Genomic DNA, 19,793 nt, shown 5'->3' with positions numbered 1-19,793 from the left:
TACTTGATTCTTGCCTGTTATATTATAAATTGGGGTGGACATTGTACAAAGAGTATCATATTGCTGCATTATTGGTTTTCTGTCATTCATAACCCAGATGCTGGTTTGGAAACCCACTTTCTTCATAATGTCTGAATGATTTTGGCTTAAATTTGTTTTTTACTCTTGTTATGTGTTCTGGGACAATCCAAAGCCCTCCTAAGTGGGCCACAATATAGGTAGAACATAGCAATCAATTTTAAATCAGCTGTAAGACATTCCTATTCTTTAGAAATCATTTATGCCTTTGCAATCCAACAAGCGTTTCCCATACCTTTTTCCCTTGCAAGGTCCCATCTTGGCTTTTCCCCATGACATCTTTCTTCTCATTTCTTTTTTCTTCACTGTCACTCACTAACAACCAAGTATATTAATAACAGCCAACTCACAGGCCTTTGATTCTCAAATTCTATCTACCCCGGACACTTATCAAGGTACTTCTCCTAAAGATAATTGTATCTCTTACAGCATTCCCATGCCAAAGGTTAGGAATGTAATTTCTCCCACTTTTGTATACATATTGGGCATGTCCGAAATGAACAGAACTTCTGGCCCTGCCATTTTAAGACTGAAACACTTCCTGAAACCAAACTGCATTATGGTGAAAAAGACATAGGTATCTCAAGTCAGGCTGTGGAAGAAAGGTTTAGTCCCTGGAAATGAATGAAAATTTTGATCTGCTCTATCATTCTGATTTGAGTGAATTCGTATTTGAAACTGAGGATATGCAACATAAACAAAAGCTTGAAGAACTATGTCATTCGGCATAGTTCAGCAGCATCCCCAGTGTTGCACAAGAAGACTGAAACATGATCCTCACTTTAGAGCAGCTCTCTGTGCGCCTTAATATCTCCCATGCTCCAGTGTTCTGGAGTGGTAGAAAGTGGCATGGAACCTGGTGGATTCAGTAGTGTGTTAGAGATAGAATCACAGCTAGTCAAAGTTGGACTGAGCCAAAAAAAAAAAAAAAAGGAAACTCAAAGGTAGTTGTTGACACTGTGTTATCTGAGATTCCAACAATGCTTTGGAGCCTGGTGGGGAGGTGGGTTACAAGGATTTGGAATCCTGTTGGAACAGGTTGGGCAAAAGCCAATGAAATTTGGTTTATTGCTATTTTTCATTTGTATCCACATCCAGAAGAAGTTTTGCATGTTCTGAAATCTCAGACAGCTGGAAGAAATGAAAACAATTATCCTCATTTGTGTATAGTGAACAGAAATTTAAAAAGTATGCCAAAGAATTCCCCAGGGACTGGCATTTTGGCTTAGTGGGCTAAGCCTCAGGCTGCAGTGCCAGCATCCCATATGGTCTCAGGTTTGTGTCCTGGCTGTTCCTTTTCTGACCCAGCTTTCTCCTTATGGCCTGGGAAAGCAGTGGAAGACGGCCCAAGTACTTGGGCCCCTGAACATGTATGGGAGACCCAGAAGAAGCTCCTGGCTCCTAGCTTCGGACTGACCCAGCTCTGGCCATTGCAGTCCCTTGGGAAGTGAACTAGCAGATGAAAGACCTGCCTCTCCCTCTATCTGTCTGTAACTCTGCCTCTCAGATAAATAAATAAAAGATCTTAAAAAAAAGAATGCCCCCACTACTATCACACTCATAGATACTATTCCAGAAGTTCTTACATATTTTTAGTAGTCTCACTCTATTCTTTTGAATAGAGTAAAACAGAAACTTATCCATGATATGCATGAACTGGGGTGTTACTAGTTGAGGGGACCCAGAATTCAGAAAAATGTGAAATAAAAATAAATTTTAAAAAACTACTCTTTTTATCTGTTGCAACTAATATTTTATACATACATTTTGTATCCGTTTTCTCATTCTTAATTGAAAGAACAAGTTGATCTAGCTAGAAAATAGGTCTAAGAAAGCCAAGTGGTTTACATAAATTCGCAAACCTAGTTAATGCCAATTCTAAAGCCAGTAGAAAAGGAGAGAAAACTAAGGGATAAATTTTGCAAGAGTAAAAAGTTTTAATTTGGGAAAAGATGGGATTTAAAAGGGAAATATTTTAGAAAGGTTTTCAGAGAGATTGTGATCAAGAACAAAGAAATTCTTTTGAGAGCTTCAGCTAGATAGATATGAAATTAAGGTACCAGGGGCTAACACATTTTTGTTGTTCAACATTAAATATTTTACCCTATGCAACACTCATCATCCATAGCATAGGCTTGCTTGTTGCCTGATAACTCACAGAAAACAGAGAGAAAAGGATTGAGAAAGCTATGGTCCTGTTCAGAAGATCATGGATGGTGCTAATTAAGAGGAGCCCTGTAGATGCTATACCTTGGCACCTGTTCACACATGCACCATGTACACACCAAACCATTAGCAACAAGAGAGCAAATTCTCCATCTTTCATACTATGCCTCATGAGATTAATGAGTGTTTTCTGATGCAAAGAAGACCAGGAACAGTGAATTCTTGACAGCATGTGGCATAGAGTCTGTTCCTAATTGGATATACTACATAATTCATTCACTGAATATTATCTTCTCTACCCTACACTTTTTCCTACTATGCAGCATATATGGTTTTAAAAACTTCAGTTGAACAGTTTTGCCTATTTATAAGCCTGACATTCAAAACTTTCCACGACCGCCTCTTAGCCACGTGTTCCAGTTTTAACTCCCAATAATCTCCAATATAAGCTCAAGTGTTTGCCCAACACATAGACATTGTATTATACATAGCATAATTTCATTTCACAGGGTACATTCATGCAGAGAATAGAGGCTCCTCACACTTGCTGGTACGACTTAACTTTCCTTTTTTGTATTCCCTCCAAATGGCCGTCACCCTAATTCATATCTACTCTTGACAAGCTAGCATTAGTACAGCTCCATGAACAGATTCCACCATTGATGTTTTCTTTTCATATTTTTTTAGATATGCCTAAATTTTAGTTTTATTTTTGACACATAATACATATTTATGGGGTATAGTGTTATATTTTGATACATGTATACAATTAGTATTACTATCTCCAGCTCCACCACTGACTTTTGCCCTTCGAAATTACTCCTCTTAATGCTACATCTTCTTTCATTTACTAGATATCAATTCTAATCTATGTCTCATTAGTAAACTTCTTTTTCTTTCACCTCTGCCCTTATAATAGTTTTCTAGATATAGAAAATTCAATGATTTTTGAAGATGACAATGATGATAATGAGATTATGAGTAACAATTCTAGAATTTGAAATTCATTCAATACATATTTACTGTTAACCTTATTTGTACTACTGGGAATATGAAGACAGGATGGCAGCTTGGTCACCAGGTAGTTCTCCGCAGAAATGAAGACCCTCCCCTAAGGGGTGTATTATTCATGGCTGTTACACTTAGACAAACCATGCCCATTCTGGTTTCAGAAGAACAGGGTAGACAAAGAGTCTATGAGCATTACATAGTGGAACAATAAGAATAGTTTAGCAGAGATACATGAACCTCCTTTACCAAGTACTAGTGAAATGCAGAAATCGCCTCAGGGTTCTAGGGAACAGGAAACACCCATCATTTGGACTCCTACCCCAGTAGAGGGCACTGATGGCCAGATGACAACAGCAGCAGCCAAACAGGATGTTAACCTTTCTTATGATAGTTTCTCCCATCCTACCCCGTCCCTCAACCTGGTGGTCCCTGAAAAGGAAGGAGGAGGAGGGGGAGGAGGAAGAAAAAGAGGGAGAGGATGTGGTAGAGGAGTGAAAGAATTGAGCCTCACTTTCTTCCCTGTGCCTATTCTACCTGTGTATCAGACTTAAGGAAGAAACTGTTTTAGGTTCTATATGAAAGTAATGTTTTGATTTAAACTCTGTAAAATTTGAAAATGAGAACATTCTTAGAAATCTATGGAATCTATAGTGCCACCAAGGGTTGGGAAAGGCTGATCTTATGTTTGAATGCGGAGGTTGGAGGAAAATCTATTTCTTCGGAGCTCAGCTTATGCAATAAACATGTCATAGGAGGCAGAAAAGTCAGTGAAATGTTAGACTTCGACGTGCACTCTGAGATTGCTCGCCAGGTACTGTACATTGTTTTTCTTATAAAAAGACAAGATAAGTTGCTGTCTCAAACGGAGCTAAACCAAAGGCCAAGAGAAAGGCCTATTTCTGATGAACCTTAATATCCCTGCCAATAAAGCCACCACAACTCCCTCCATCTAAATCCACACAGAGCATCATTAAATTTGGAGCTCGATCCATTCTCCTTCCATGTTTGTGTTTGTCTTGTTAATGATATTTGTCCTTATTTTCCTTGTATTTCTCATGTGGATTATGCTGAGCTTTTTTAAAAGTTGAAATAGGTCCTTTTTTAAAAAAGGAGACAACGAAGGAGCAAAGGGAAAAAAAGAAAGGTCTATCAAACAAAATGACATGAATAACATTTCAGCAGAATAACAACATAACTGCAACTGTAAACTATGTTTTAAAAATTACCCGGATTTATGGCAGTACCATGCTGTTATAATTACTATAGCTTTGTAGTATGCTTCGAGGTCAGGTATGGTGATGCCTCCAGCTTGATCTTTCTTGTTTCAGATCACTTCAGCTATTCTGGGTCTTTTCTGATTCCATATGGTTTTTAATATTCCTTTCTCTGATTCTGTAAAGAATTCCATTGATATTTTGACAGAGATAGCATTGAATCTGTAGATTGCTTTGGGTAGTATATACATTTTAATGATATTGATTCATCCAATCCATGAGCAAAGGATATCTTCCCATTTTTTTGTGTCCTTGATGTTTTCCTTCATCAATGTTTGATAATTTTCACTGTAGAGGTCTTTCATTTCTTTGGTTAAATTTATTTCTAAATATTTGGGATTTCTGTGGTTATTATGAATAGGATTCTATTCCCAATTTTTCTTTCTGTGAGTTCATCATTAGCATACAAAAAACTGTTTTTTGGTGAAATATTAAGCCCTTTTACTGTAAATTGAAAATATGTTATCTTTAAAAAAACAGAGGGAGGAGAAAGGAAGGTGGGAAGGAAGAAGGGTGGGAGGAAGGGAATATTATGTTCTTAGAATTGTATCTACATACTACATTGATAATGTTAAAATAAATTAAAATAAAAATGTTAAAAATAAATAAATAAAACACACACAAAAATAAACTGCTAGAGTTCAGTTAGTCACACTCAGCATTCCTAACAGAGGTCATCTACTATTTGCAATAACACTACCAGAGATAAAGAGCTCATTGGAGAGTTTTCATTGTTAGAAAATACTTTCACAGATTGAACTGAAATATACCTTCTCAAAACTGTAGTCCATGGGTTTCACTTATAACCTGTGAAGCAACCCAAAATAGATTTGATCTTTTAAAAAAAATCACCCAGATTTACTTTTGTTTCGGAACACATGTTAAAGGAGAAAAATTCAGGCAATTTTTCTTATAAACTCTTGGCAAGCATGCACTTATAAGGTAAGTATAATATAACATTGAATGTGACTAGTAACTCCATTCTCCTAAGAAGGGAAGATGTGTCTTCTTTGGCTTTTCTACACAGAGTTTTAATAAAATTCTTAAGTCACTTACCATTCATTAGCCATGTTTCAAATTCCCAAAGCAACATTTCTTTGAGAAAATTTCATCTATTTTTAATACAACTTACAAAATTGATCCTAAGTGTGAATTGATTTCCTGTTAGTTTTGATGGCAATGTTGCAGTTGGATAAACTTAATGGCAATGCCAAGTTTCTTCAAATTATTTAAGATATTTGAAATATGACATTTTTGTATTTGAAAATGACAGGCTACCCTGGCTAAAAAAGTTTAATTCCTTACCATGAATTAAGTATTTTTAATTTTAATGTTGTGGGTTTTATTCAAGATATGAAAACTTCTATTTTTAAAATATTCCAGATGTAAGTAACTAAAACACAGCCAAAGTACAGTCAAAATAACTGAGAAAAATCACTTGTATTTGCATGGGAGAGCCGATCTTCATATTTAAGTTTAAAATTAAAGGAAGATTAATTTCACAAGCCTTCAATTGTTATACCTAAAAACAGTCAGTATAGGTAGAAATTTTTTGAAGTTATTGATAGATCAGTGTTGTTAGTACTTGGGGGGGTTGAATGATGCTGACTCTAAGACCTTGAAAATGATTGTTTTCTGACATGTAAACAGGAAGTCAACTTCTTCCTACTTCTGCCTTAAACTAAGCAATTTAAGAATTAAGTGGAAAATGGGTAGACAGAAGGTTCTTCAACCAAACCTGAGGATTTAGGTCAAGCAGATACCATGATATAACATATCACATAGAAAGAGGGGTAATAAACAGTCTTAAAATAAACTTTAACAAAAAATGTTAGAAAATTTGAACTTCATCATGTTCCTCCAGATATGCCAGAGTAGGAACATGTTTGGCCAACCAAGACAAAGCTTTCTAGTCCTTATGAGAAGTCCTTCAAGTTGCTTTCTGAGGGGTTTGCCACAAGATCATATAGTTTCTTCAGCTTTTGTGATAACTCACTCATTTGGTTATGATTTTGCTTCTCATGTTGTGACTGTCCATGTCTGTGCACATAAATCAACATAAATGAAACATGCTTGGGTCCAAAATGATGTTACAGGTAGAGGGAGGATGCACAACATACATACCTAAGCAAGGACAGCAATACAAGATATGAAGATGCAAGTCCAAGATTTTAGGATTGATGACTGATACCCATCCACACATACAGACTGCTTTGCTGGCTCTTTGGCCACCACCCTGAGAGAACCCCATGAAAACAGAAAGGCAACACCTCAATAAACCACTCACTCTGGGCCTTTATTATGTTTTTGATAATAAATGTCTACATTAGGGTCCATGAAATCCACATATGTGATCTTCACAGCCAACCCCAGTGTTTTTGACACATTGTTAGGATTATACAGCTAGAATTTAGGCATGAGTTTCCTTAAGATCCTGGTCATGTAACCAGTCCATGTGTGTAGCCAGCTCAGTTTCACTTTCTTTCCGTTTCAGTTTCAGTCTGTGAGTTCTCACCCTGACCACCTTGGAGAATGCAAAGGAATGGGGTCTCTGAATTCAATGCTAAGAAGCAGAAGCTAGACTGTGGTAACCTCATTTAGAAATTATCCTGAGATTCCCTGCCAGTATTTACGATTACAACATTCACTGTCTTTGCCACTATTCCTAATTGTAGACAATGAGATCCATTCTGGATGGTTTAAGGAGAGTGGATTTAGGCAACATAAAAAGTTTCAGGAATATTAGGAAACTAAGCAGAGATGATATGGTAGAAGAAATGTGCAACCACACTACAGCGTCATTCTAGCAGCATTACTGAGTCCATTGCCATTCAGGACTTTAGGGCACAGGCAACAGGACTTGTATCACAGTGCCACCAGAAGGATCAAATTTCTCTGACCCAAGATCAAATCTCACCGACACAGCCATCGCTCCACATTGCTAACTTCCTCTTCCTGTGACTCCTGTGGGTGCTTCTGCTTGAACTTGGACCACACCTAGAATCCTAGCAATTCTAAGCATCTAGAGCTCTAAGGTTCCATGTGTCTGGAAAATAATTATCATGTTTGGCTTTCCAGCTTCCACTGGAGGTCACGAGAATGCAGCACAAAAGGGAAGAGTGAGACAAATAGTTTTCTCTCCACAAGTTCCTGCAAATTACTACAATCTGTCATTTAGTTTCCAGGAGTGTACTTCACACAGCCTTCACCATTGACCAATAATTTAAAAATTACATTTCACAGAAATAGTTTAACACCTAAAATGGATATGAAAATAAATCATCAAAGTTCCCATGTAACTAATACCCACCCCCCGAAAGAATCTGAAATTGGCGAGGAAAATTAAACATTGCTACAGTGGTGTTTTTTTTTTAAATCAAAGGTTCTGAAACCTAATAATTCCAGGGATGGTAACATGAATATGTAAAGCAGCTGTGAGACAATGGTAACCTTAACAGTAAATACTGCACTACCACCAGCTCATGCTGTTTGCATTCTATTTCAATTGGGAAAAGCAACTTAAAATTGAACAGTAAGGAAGGAAAAAAAAGGAAGTACTTCATTTCCCTTCCTTTTCACTTTACCAGGTCAATGCACCTATTTCCAAGCTGTTGTCAGCACTGGTTGCTGACAACCCACTCAGTGCCACCTTTCTTGAGACAATTGCCAGAAGGTACAGCGTCACTAGGGAGGTGTTCCCAGCCCACAGAACTGTAACCTGAGAATATAAAATTTCAGCCCCCTTGGGCTAGACATACTCCATGGGGCAATTTATGTTTGGATCACCCCCTGGGTGGAGTCTGAAGCTGGTCTCCAGGAGAGGCCATATCCTTGGTTTTTTCCCCCTTGTGCTATCCAGAACCCTTCTTTCATTTTCTCCTGAGATCATCCCCTCAATAAATCACTATAACAAGAATATTACAGGGAACATGAACTAAGAACCAAGCCAATTATAATATTGTTGTGTAGAAAACAGACAGAAAATAGCAAAGAAAAAATTTACATGGGTACTCCCCTCTCCATAAAGTGAAACCTAACTCTCCTCCTTTCTCTCAAAAAACAGGGTATGAAATTAGAGGGAACATCCCCAACTTTCCAGTGGAAAACCCTGGCAAAAATTCCCTAGGCCAGGTGATCGATATTAACCTCATTAGTGAAAAGTCATATTGATAGCATGTACTCTTGGTTCAATGCAATGAGAATGACACTTTGCCTGAATGGTCTTCCTTCTGGAAACTTAGTCAAGCCATAGGAAAAACACCAAACAATAGCAAATTGAAGGACACTGTCAGAAAATATCTGACCAGCTCTTGTAATATATTGAGGGTAAGGAGCATGCTGGACCAAAATACCATGTGATAATTTGGTAGGGTCCTGGAATGGAAAAAGGGTGTAAAGGATAAAGTAGTCAAATCTGAATGTGGGCCTGCACCGCAGCTCACTTGGCTAATCCTCTACCTGCGGCGCCGGCATCCCAGGTTCTAGTCCCAGTTGGGGTGCCAGATTCTGTCCCGGTTGCTCCTCTTGCAGTTCAGCTCTCTGCTGTGGCCCGGGAGTGCAGCAGAGATGGCAGTGCTTGGGCCCCGCACCCGCATGGGAGACCAGGAGAAGCACCCGGCTCCTGGCTTCAGATCGGCTCAGCGCGCCGGCCATAGCGGCCATTTGGGGGGTGAACCAATGGAAAAGGAAGACCTTTCTCTCTGCCTCTCTCTCTCTCACTGTCTAATTCTGCCTGTCAAAAAAAAAAAATCTGAATGTGTTCTACGGGTTAGTTAGTAGTCATTCATGTTGGATTCATAGTCATGCCAAACACACCATCTGAACCATATAGATCCTAATTAACAGTAGGGGAAATTAGGTGTCAGGACTCTTTATTTAAAACTCTTCTGTAAATTCAAAACCAAAATTTAAAGCTTATTTTTTATAAAAAAAAATCTTATACTTTGAACATGTAGGTTTTCTTTGTGTCCTGAGAGTTGTTTTCTTACTTGTGTGTTTTATGATTTTTGGTTGAATATCAGACACCTTCCATAGGCTGGTCAAGGCTGAGGTAAATAATAAGCTGTGCCTGAACCCAGGCAGGCCATTTCTTCTGTTGGGGTGGCCATCTGGTGGTTGGTATCTATTCCTCTGCCACAAGTGGTCAATTCTACCCACGTGCTCTCTTCTTTGAGGAGCTGTCCCTTCACGGATTTCAGATTGCTCAGTTAGCCTGTATCCTTAATTCCAGGAAAAGTTATCATTTTTGTCACTTACCTAGCACTTTCCTATTGAGATGAGAAGGCACATTGTTTACAGCTTGCTGCATCTTAGATGTCAGTAGAATTCTTAGGTTTCTGTTTCTCCTGAATTCCATATACATATATGTAGGAGGGAGGGACATATGTTAGCAGGAGGTGACATATATATAGGAAGGAACAAACATGTAGGAGCAAGGAAAACAGGAAATTTATTAGAATATTGGATTTTAGAATAAGAGATTTCTGAATGAAATTCACAGAATCTTAAACACTGGAATGAATATTAACAGATATCTTTCTTGGCTTTACAATATTTGAACCCTGTCCTCTTTTGTTAAAAATAAACTGCACTCCTCATATTCCTTTGAATAGAATAACATTTCTAGTTAAGCACTGGATGTCTTCTGAATATACTAATCAATCAAGAAACAGTCTGCATTTTACTTTCAGCTGAAATCATGAAAAGCATAGAAATAATTTCATTTTACAAATAAAAATGGATAATATTGATAGTGCTCAAAAATACATGCCCGTTTCCTGGTTCTGGTTGAAAACACCATACGGAGTCTTCTCCCTCCTCATTTTGAAAATATTTCACCTACTCCAAACACCCACCAAACATATTTTTTATCTGTCACTCTGCCCATAGAGAGAAATTTATTATAGATCTGATTCTTTATAAAGACATTGCAGATCAACATAGTAATCACAAGGATGGGAATGTATAAATTGAGAGAGTAAGAGAAGTTAGGCCTAACTGTATTTGCAAGATTATAAGCTGAATCACATAAAACAGAACTGGCTTATCTTAGGACTCGATACATTTAAGCCAAATATGGCCAGCACCAAGCAGCCGAAGAATAGAGCTGATAGCACTGATCCATATTGAATAACTCTTTTCTCTCAACAGAGAGAAATCTATGTAAAGAATAAGAGAATAAATAAGGAGTACCCACAAGACATCTAAGGAACACTGCCCACTTTGTTTTCTATAATTTTTAAATGCCCAAGAAAAATGTCTGTAAAGATTGTCATTGATTAGGAAATAACCCTTATAATAAAAATCATTTGACTTTTTATTAAAAATACAGATTCTTAGGATTCACTCTAAATTAATAAAAAAAAACTTCAGGAGATTTTCATCAGGATGCACATCCTTAAGCAAGGACTGTGGCATATGTTTTTTAAGTTCTTTGGGAAAAAGTTTTAGAACACATTATCTTCATAACATCTTGCCCTAAATAGCATTTTCATATTACAAACTAATCATTTATGATGATTGAGGCATGATAATCCTGATGCTTAACACTAATATATTAAATACTAAGAGCTGCTTGTGTGCTTGTTAGACTATAATTTCCTTTCTGGATTATAAATAGGAGAAACTCAATATTGAATTTACCTTATAGTAAGTAAACTTGAGTGAGAAACTGATAGCAAACTAAGCAACTATTTTATTTATTTTTGCTGGAATAATTTCCTTTAGAAAATTATTCAAGGACAAGAGACAATCTTTAAAAACAAATTATTCTGATGCATGTAAAATTATATGAGCAGGAACAAATCAAAATTTATTCATGAACCCATGATTGACAGAGAAGGGAGTCGTTGCACCAAACCTCTTGAGAGTATGTCTCAAACTGAATCTGATTTAAGAACCTCTGTGAAATTTCCAGGGCTATACTTCAGTAGAAAGACATTTGTTTTAAGTAAAAGAGATAGCTTCTAATGAGGAGAACTTTGTTGTAGAAAAGACAAAAGCATAGTTTTTGCTTTAATTTGGGAGACAAAGACAAGAATATTGCATAGAGTTCTTTGAACTTCCTTATAAACTACCTCTTGAGCCTTTGAAACTGGCCCTCAAGCCTTATTTTTCAATGTTTAGCTCAAGACTGTCTCAGTCAGAATTATTTAATATGCAAAAATTAGTTTTTAAAAATGTTTGATGGGAATGATTATAAAAGGAGTAAGCCCTCCAGCATTTAAAAAAAAAACATTATAAAGCCTCAGTGATAAAAAAGTTACACTAATACATGAATACAAGATAAGTAGTGATCTCCAAGATTACTTAAACATTCAAATCTAGTTGAATAATTGTGAAGAATATACCCTCACGTCTCTAAGAAAAATAAGACTACCTTTCCATCTTTGATTATTCAGAAAATATTTCTCAAAGGTAGCATAGGTGACTTCTGGGAAGAAAATGAAGAACTAAGGGATTGGAGTGAAGGTTATATGATTTACTTTTCACTAAATATCTTTCTTCTTTCTAACTTTGTGCTAGGATTGCACACTGATTATTTGAAAATTCAAAGCTCCTCATTTTATCAGTAAAAAAATTATAACCAAAGCATCAAAACACTACTAGAGAAAATCCCATAACCACAAAAGTAGATTGTAAAAGAAGGAGAAAAAGGAAAAAAAGGAACTACAATACAACTAGAAAACAAGTACCAACATTGCATTAGTAGGATCCTATATATTAATAATTATTTTAAATATAAGTGGATTAAATTCTTACAGATGTAAACTGGGGCCAGTGTTGTGGCCTAGCACATTAATCTGTGGCCTGAGACACCAGCATCCTATATGGGTACCAATTGGTGTCCAGGCGGCTCCATTTCCAATGCAGCTCCCTGCTAATACACCTGGGAAAGTAGCAGAAGATGGCCCAAGTGCTTGGGAGACACTGATGAAAGTCCTGGCTCCTGGCTCAGCCTGGGCCAATACAGGCTATTGTGGCCACCTGGAGAGTGAAACAGTGGATAGAAGATCTCTCTCTCTCTCTCTCTCACTCTCGTTCTTCTTCTCTCTATCTCTAACTTCCAAAGAAATAAGTAAATCTTAAAAAAATGTTGAATAGCTGAATGAATTTTTAAAAACCATGATTCAACTATATGCTGCTTAGAGGAAATTCACTTTGCCTCTAGGGACATAGATAGACTGAAGGTGAAAGGGTAAAATGAATTCACCCATTCAAATTGAACCCAAATAAAGCAGAATTTGTCACACTTATATCAAACAAAATATTTAAAATTAAAGTAGCAAGAAGAGACAAGGAGGGTCATTATATAATGACAAAGTGTTTGATTCAGCAGGATAAAATTACAGTTTTAATGTATGTATACCCAATATTGGAGTACCCAAATATATAAAACAAGTGTTAATATACCTAAATAGGTAGATCTTCATGCTATAACAGAAGCGGACTTTAACATACCACTTTCTGCAATGGATAGATTATCCAAACAGAAAATTAATGAAGTCGTAGATTTAAACTGCATAACAGATCGATTGAACTTGATAGGCATCTCCAAAACATTCCACTCAACAGCTGCAGAATACACACTTGGGACATTTTCCAGGATAGGTTATATGACAGGTCAGAAAATAAGTCTCAAAAATTTGGGGGAAAATGCAATCATATTAAGTATAATTTGTAAACATAATTAGATAATGTTGCTGTTGATTTCTCAACAATGTTGCAGTGGATTCATTTCTGAGAGAAGCGTGGTGGGGGCAAGAGGCACGGAGTCACCACACAGACCCCGGGAGTCGGGTGAAAGCAGGCTTGAGGCGAGCAGCCCGCAGACTCGTTTATTACATTTGGAACCACATCTTATATAGCCAAGACCAGCCAATCTGGTCAAGGGGAGGTCTATGCCCCAACCAATCACAGCCTGTTGCCAGGCAGTTTCCAAAGCCATCCAGTCACAGCCTGTTGCCAGGCAGTTTCAAATCCATCCAGTCACAGCCTGTTGCCAGGCAGTTTCCAAAGCCATCCAATCACAGCCTGTTGCCAGGCAGGCTCCATTGCCAGGTGGGTTTCAAAGCCATTCCTAAGTAACTGACGCTCCCTTGCCAGTGGCCACCTTGGCATGGCCTTCTCATTCCACCACAAAACAAAACAAGAAATTAGGAACAAGAAAAACTTCAGAAATTATGCAAATATGTAGAAATTAAGCAATTTACTTCTGAACAACCAGTGGATCAAAGAGGAAATTAAGAATGGAATTTTATTATTTCTTAAAATGAATTAAAATTGAGGCTGGCGCTGCAGCTCAATAGGATAATCCTACGCCTGCGGCGCCAGCACCTCAGGTTCTAGTCCCAGTCGGGACGCCGGATTCTGTCCCCGGTGCTCCTCTTCCAGTCCAGCTCTCTGCTGTGGACCGGGAAGGCAGTGGAGGATGGCCCAAGTCCTTGGGCCCTGCACCTGCATGGGAGACCAGGAGAAGCACCTCACTCCTGGCTTCAGATCAGCATGGTGCACTGGCCGCAGAGCGCCGGCCTCAGCAGCCATTGGGGGTGAACCAACAGAAAAGGAAGACATTTCTCTCTGTTTCTCTCTCACTGTCCACTCTGCCTGTCAAAAAAAAAAAAAATGAATTCAAATTGAAACAAAATATACAGAAGAGAACACAGCAAAAATCAGCACTGAGGGAAACTTACAGCAACTAATACTTACATCAAAAATGCAGGGAGGGGACCAGCACTGTGGGATAGTAGGCTGAGCTTCTGCCTGTATCGCTGGCATCCCACACGGGCGCCGGTTCAAGTCCTGACTGCTCCTCTTCTGATCCACCTATCTACTATCACCTGGGAAAGCAGTAGAGGATGGCCCAAGTCACTGGGCCCCTGCATCAATGTAGGAGACACAGAAGAAGCTCCTAGCTCTTGGCTTCAGATCAGCTCAACTTCAACCTTATTGGCCATTTAGGGAGTGAACCATCAAATGGAAGACCTTTCTCTCTGTCTTTCCCTCTCACTGTCTGTAACTCTCTCAAATAAATAAATATATAAAAATAGTAAAATGCAGAAAGGTCTCAAAACACAGCTTACTGCTTAACCTAAGAGAAGTAGAAAAGCAAGATCTAACCAAGCACAAAATTAACAGAAGTAAAGAAAAAAAATCAGAGAAGAAATAAATTAAATAGAAACTAAAATTTACAAAAAAAATCAACAAAATGAACAGGTGGTTCTTGAAAAGAAGAAACAAAATTGTCAAGTCCTAGCTATACTAAGACAAAAAGAAGATGCAGGTAAATAAAATCAGAGATGAAAATAGTGACATTACAACTGACATCTCAAAACTACAAAGCATTATCAGAGATAATTATGAAGTTATATTCCACTACATTTGGTATCTTAAAACAAATGGACAAATTCCTGGACAAAGACATATTTCCAAGGTTGAATCATTTAGAAATAGAATGCTAAGCTGACCAATAATGAATAATGAGATTGAAACAAAAACAAGTAGTCTACCATTAAAGAAAAGTCCAGATGCAGATGGCTTCACTGCGAGTTCTACCAAACATTTAAACAGCAAATGATACCAATTCTTCTTAATATTCCCAAAAACAGAAGAAAGAGGAATTCTTCCAAATTTATTTTTAAAAGCCAGTATTATTCTGATACAAAAATGAGATAAGGACATACCAAAAATGAAACTACAGGCCAGTATCCTAGATCGACATAGATGCAAAAGTCTTCAACAAAACACTAGCACCCAGAATTCAACAACTTATATAAAAGAGTATTCATCATGATCAAGTCAGATTCATTGCAGGGATGCAAGGATGATTCAAGAAGTACAAACACACATCATAAACTACATCAATAGAATGAAGGACAAGAACTATGTGACCATTTCAATAGACACAAAAAAGGTATTTGCTAAAATCCAACAGTCAACTGATCTTTTCCAAAGCTGCTAAGAGCATACACTGGAGAAAGACAGCCTTTTCAAAAAACAGTGCTGAGAAAACTGGATATGCAGAAGAAGGAATTTATACCTTATCTCTTACCATGTTCAGAAATCAACTCAACAGGATTAAAGACCTAAATGTATGGCATGAAACTACTAGAGCAGAATATAGGGGAAGCAGCTCAGAACACTGGAATGACCAAAGTTTTTTTGTGTGTCAGACCCCAAAAGCATAGAAATCCCCAAAAAAGTACACAGATGGCATCTCATCAAACTAAAGAGCTGCTGCACAGCAAAGGAAACAATCAAGAGGGTGAAAGACATCTGGCACAGTGGGAAAAAATTGCAATTTATGCACCTGACAAGAGGTTAACCACCAGCGTATTTATCGAGTCCTCCAGTGGCTCATAGGCAACGTGTATTATAAAAATTATGCCTGGATTTCAAAAATTTTTTGCTCCAAATGAACTTACCTTTCTTTTTTTAAAAGATTTTTTATTTATTTATTTGAGAGGTAGAGTTACAGACAAGTGAGAGGGAGAGACAGAAAGTCTTCCTTCCGTTGGTTCACTCCCTGGATGGCCGCAACAGCTGGAGCTGTGCTGATCCGAACTCAGGAGCCAGGTGTTTCTCCCAGGTCTTCAATGCGGGTGCAGGGGCCCAAGGACTCGGGCCATCTTCTACTGCCTTCCCAGGCCATAGCAGAGAGCTGGATGGGAAGAGGGGCAGCCGAGACTAGAACCAGCGCCCATAAGAGATGTCAGCGCCACAGGCAGAGGATTAACCTACTGCGCCACGGAGCCAGCCATAAACTTACCTTTTAATTATATTTCCACTAACTTTTTGAATTCCCCTCATCTCAAGAACTCAAACAACTCAATAGCAGAAACAACAAATGATCCAATTTTTAAATGAGCAGATATGAACAAACAATCTTCAATGGCAGAAACACAAAGAGCCAACAGAAATCTCAACATCACTAGGAAGAGTCAAAAAAAGGGTTGATTATTCGGTACTAAGAATTATAGAAGTTCTTTTAATGTTATGGGATAGGCATTTGGCATAGCAGTTAAGAAATTCTGGTGTTCCATTGCACATTAGTTTTACTATAGATAATTATAATTAATGTATTTTAAAGATTTATTTATTTATTTGAAAGGCAGAGATACAGAGTGGGGTTGAGGGAGAGACACAGAAAGAGAGAGCTTCCATGCACTGCTTCACTGCCCTAATGGCTGCAATGGCCAGGATGGGTCAGGCCAATGCCAGGAGCCAGGAGCATCTTCTGGTCTTCCATGTGGGTACATGGACCCAAGTACTTGAGTCATCTTCTGCTGTTCTCCCAAGCACATTAGCAGGGAGCTGGGTCAGAAATGGAGCAGCCAGGACTTGAACTGATAACCATATGGGATGCTAGCACTGCAGGCAAAGGCTTAACATTCTACACCACAGCACCAGCCCCTAATGTATGTTTTTTGAAAAAGGAAAAAAATGAGAAGGAAATATTTTGAATGTTTTCACCATAAAAAAATGACAAACACATAGCTATATTTACCCTGATTTGAACAATATATTATGTATATGTGTTTTAAAATGTCACATAATACCTAACAATTTCATGTCAAAAATAAAAAACAATGAAAATAAACTTTAAGTGTTAATTTAGAAATTATGAAAATTTAAGAAGCTTAAAAATTAAAACTCAACTGTAACTCCATCACCATAAATCAACTACTGTAACAATTTTCTCTTGCTTCTCTTTATTGCTTGCCTATGTGTATTTAAAACACGAAACATTATGCATGAGTGTGCCACAGAGGCAGGGGGAACTAAATAAACATTGAGGACATGTATCTCTACATAATAAACAGCTATGTATCACTACATAATAAACAGTTTAAAAATAAACCAGGGGCCGGAGCCGTGGTTAATCCTCCGCCTGTTGTGCCAGCATCCCACATGGGTGCCAGTTCTAATCCCGGTTGCTCCTCTTCCAGTCCAGCTCTCTGCTGTGGCCTGGGAGGGCAGTGGAGGACGGCCCAGGTGCTCGGGCCTCTGCACCTGCATGGGAAACCAGGAAGAAGTACCTGGCTCCTGGCTTCAGATCGGCGTAGCGCCTGCCGTGGCGGCCATTAGGGGAGTGAACCAAAGGAAGAAAGACCTTTCTCTCTGTCTCTCTCACTGTCTGTAACTCTACTTGTCACATAAATTAAAAAAAAAAAAAACAATAAAATATTATTGGTTATCATTGGAGAGGGGATGGTAGTCAATAGGAAAAGCCGCTCTGGCTGGGACTTGAGAAATTCAATGGTTTGAAGGCTACACAGTAGCTCCAGAGTTAAAGAGAACTGAAGGAAATGAATACCTCTAGAAGCATTGATTTGGCTATCTGTTGGGCTCATTATATGCCCAATCACAGTCACCTTTTCACAAATCTCACTAACCTCAGGTTCCTCAATCATTCTTCAACAATGACCTCTGATGGAAACAGCCACGTTGAGCACTGTGATTTACCTACTTATTTAAGTGGAATATGCATGTGCATGTTGACACATAGGGTTACCTGCCTTAATCAATTTTTATAGAACCTTTAAGATTTCTAAATAGTATCTTAGAAGTATTTGTCTTTAACCTTCCTAGAATTAATCTTTATAAAATCACAAAAGGATGAACCGTAAGTTGGTCTGTATTGTCCACGAGGCACATCACCTCTCTGAGAAAACCTTGGAGCAAGCCCTTGTGTGCAACAAGAGCCAAGCGGTACCCATGATTACACACAGGAGCCAAGCAGTACCCATGATTACACACAGGAGCCAAGCGGTACCCATGATTACACACAGGAGCAGAGTTGCTCTTTGTGAGGTGTCACCCATGTGCCATCCAAAAGCTCCTCTCTTGCTCCAGTCCCCACAGATAACGCTCCTGTTCACCCACTCTGGCTTCCCAGATGCTTGTCACCCACTTTTCCAGTGCCAAGGATCAGAACCTGATCATCAGAAACACATCTGTGGCTTTGCAGTGCCCAGGATTCACCTTCTCTGCACTCTGTACTTCTTGGGCTTCTCACTTGTTGTCATGATAACGTTCCACTCTATGCAACCTCAGCACACCACACAATCTCTCTCAGAAAACAGTAAGTGCAGATGGCCCAAACGTAACTGGTGGGGCCCTCAGTAGATTTGGAACATATGAAAGTGTTAGAGCTAGCGAGAAATAGTGAAGTATTTTCCTTTTTTTTTTTTGGCAGCCTTTTACAGCCAGGTAGAATGTGCTTTCAGAATGCATTTAGCTGGAGGGATAAACAAAACTGCTCTTTTATCCAGAACATTCTTCTGTTGCCTACCTTTCAAAAAAACTTAATTATTCTAATTGTATTTTAATTTAAAAAGCTCACTTAGAAACTTTAGGTATAATTAACTGCTTATTTTACTTTTAGTTTATTTAGAAAATGGCTATGATTTTTTGAGTGCTAGTGGCAAGTTATATTATTCCCCATTGAAATCTCAACCAGTAGCCTTTCGGCCCAGAATTATTTTGTTTATTTTAAAGGCAGAGTCATGAAAAGAGGAGGGAGGGAGAGATGGCCCATGTGTGTGGACCCTTGCGACCTATGTGAGAGACCCAGATAGAATTCCTGGCTCCTGGCAGCAGCATTGTTCATCTCAGGCTATTGCAGCCATTTGGGGAGTAAACCAATGGATGGAAGTTCTCTCTCTCTGTTTCTCCTTCTCTCTTTCTAACTCTGCCTTTCAAATAAATAAATAAATCTTTTTTTTTAAGATAGAATTTCTATTACTCATTTGAAGGTTTCAGTTTCTTACAGAATTCTGATTAACTTTTACTAATTTCAGACTTTCCTGAAATCATGAGAAATTTGTGTGTGTTTGAAAGTGATTTGTGTGTGTGTATAAGTGATTTTTATGTATCTGTGTAACTAATAGTAAAATCAATGCATTATTTGAAGAAAAAGCATCTGAGGATAAAATACTTTAACTCGTTTACTCACTTCTTGGGAAAGTATTTTTCCTGTCTCAAAAATGGTCTTTCTAATTGAACCCATCTGGTTTCCAAACACACAGTAATCTTCTAGTTTGAAAGGGACATTGTATGAAGCTTATTTTTAATTTCCTAAACATGAACTACCTATTTAGTAATAGTATATGGAGATAGTATTAAGGAAAGACATAAATTGTGATTCATAAATTTGTCACCGGTTTAAACAAAAAGCTCATCAGAATAACAATCAAATTGAAACACTATTTCTGGTATTCACTTGCCTTAAACCTGAATTAGCACCCTCAATATTGTAATTCT

This window comes from Oryctolagus cuniculus, chromosome 3 (genome assembly GCF_051225735.1).
Source record: "Oryctolagus cuniculus isolate XC-2025 breed Fujian yellow rabbit chromosome 3, ASM5122573v1, whole genome shotgun sequence".
Lineage (NCBI taxonomy): Eukaryota > Metazoa > Chordata > Mammalia > Lagomorpha > Leporidae > Oryctolagus > Oryctolagus cuniculus.
The sequence above is the reverse complement of the archived record's forward strand: the minus strand, read 5'-3'. Positions refer to the sequence as shown.